Below are 2,157 nucleotides of genomic sequence, written 5' to 3'. Positions count from 1 at the left end.
ATATTAAATTTCACTCTGATTTCATTGCTAGCTTTGTTCTTAGCATGTTGTCTGTGTAGATGCTTCCAAAAAGCCCATGTTGTGTTTGTAGTATAAAGCAGCTGTTTGTGCTCTGGATGCAGTTTTTACTTTACCATTGTATGCTTGTCCTTTAATGTCCTTTAATGTAATTAAAAAGTTGTAGATCACCCCATCATTTCCCCCTCCTTGCACACAAACTGAAATCAGCTTATTGTAGCACGAGTGCTGGAAACCAAAGGCAGCGTTTCTCTTTCTATCTGCCCATCACGCAGATAACTGAACATATACTGAATTCCGTACATTACTGCATTACCAAAAAATGTAATTATAGTAATGCATTACTTTAAAATGTGTTATGCCCATCACTGGTTATATGAATGACTCAAGACAAATACTATTTTTTTATTGTTGCACGACCAAACGTGTCTCAAAATTACTTGTTGAGCTGATTTGTTTTTACGGTGTTTTTGGTCTCATGTATTTATATTTTTTTTAATTGCCACTTTGTGGTGACTGCACTGTAGTGCATTGGTTAGCGCTGCTCCCTTACAGCACAAAGATTCTGGGTTCAAGCCTGGGTCCTTATTGAAGTGTGCATGCTCTGTGTGTGCACTGGTTTTTCGCCGAGTGGTCTGATTTCCTCCCACAGTCCCTTTTACATGTAGGTTAATTAGTGATTCTACACTGGTGATAGATGCGGATGTGCTGTCGATGAAGTGGTTAATGTGCATAGAAGGTGTGAGTGCGTCTGAATGGCTGAATGTGACTGGTAGTGTGCAGTGCATCAAGTGGTCACTAAGACTTGAAAAAAGCAGTTATATAAATGATAGTCCATTTCCACTCGTTCTCTCTCTCTCTCTCTCTCTCTCTCTCTCTCTCTCACACACACACAAATATAGTGCTATTTTCAACCACCTGCCTCATCAGTAGTGTTTGGCTTGCTGCCTACAAGCAATCTACAGTTGACCTCAGTGTTCACCTAAAGGGATGGTTATATGGTGATTTGAATCCCACATCTGATGTTCCAAAAAAAAAAAAAATCCCAATCATAACTACTATGGTCTCTTTACATCTGCACCTGCACTCAAAAGGCCAATGAAAATAACAAGGCTGAGCGTTTATGCTGATATGAATGCTGATATAATTTGAATCCAGGCTGGGATAAACTCGGTAACAGTGATGCTTTATTGGACCAGAGGATTACGAAACAAAACACAGGAGACCTTTTTCGTGATGTAATGGCACCGAGCAGAACAAATTACATACTGACCTGTGTTGTTACTCACACAGCCTTCAAAGTAATGAGGGGGAGGCTGCACAATCACAATTCAGATGCATATCTATTTTAGTGTAATGAATCATTATTTTGATATAAACAGCCTTCTTCCTATGTTGATGTTAGCATCAACCCCAAAGAAGACACATTTCTATTTCTCTTATATCTTTGGACTCCCTATATCTAATAAAGCACTCAGTGTATCGTGCAGCTAACAATCAGAAATGGAGAAGTGGCTGTTGAACATGACACTCAGATAATGAACTGGTGACAGATGGTTCAAATATGATAAGCGATGACAAGAAGAGTATGATATGTAGCCTGGATACTGCCACTGACAAAGCTGAAGACTGACAGATAAAGACTGAAAAAAGAAAAGAATTAGACGGATCAGACAAAATATGTGATGGAAAAGAGGGTGGACTGAAGGACTGGGTTGAAAATCACTACTGTATGTTTTAAAACAATGGTACACAGTGTAATAGAGTTAGCACTTGCCTTTTAGCCAAAGGTCCTGGGATCAAATCTGCCACACAGGGTCTCTCTTTGTGGAGTTTTCATGTTCCTTTGAGTCCTCTTCACACCACCCAAAAACAAAGTTGGGTTAAAAGTTAAAAGTTGGGGCGATCGTGGCTCAAGAGTTGGGAGTTCGCCTTGTAATTGGAAGGTTGCTGGTTCGACCCCCGGCTTAGACAGTCTTGGTCGTTGTGTCCTTGGGCAAGACACTTCACCCGTTGCCTACTAGTGGTGGTCAGAGGGCCCGCTGGCGCCAGTGTCTGGCAGCCTTGCCTTTGTCAGTGCGCCCCAGGGTGGCTGTGGCTACAATGTAGCTTGCCATCACCAGTGTGTGTGTGAATGGA

Source organism: Pundamilia nyererei, unplaced genomic scaffold (assembly GCF_000239375.1).
Source record: "Pundamilia nyererei isolate P.nyererei 1_Seehausen unplaced genomic scaffold, PunNye1.0 scaffold00486, whole genome shotgun sequence".
Lineage (NCBI taxonomy): Eukaryota > Metazoa > Chordata > Actinopteri > Cichliformes > Cichlidae > Pundamilia > Pundamilia nyererei.
Note: the sequence above shows the minus strand (reverse complement) of the source record.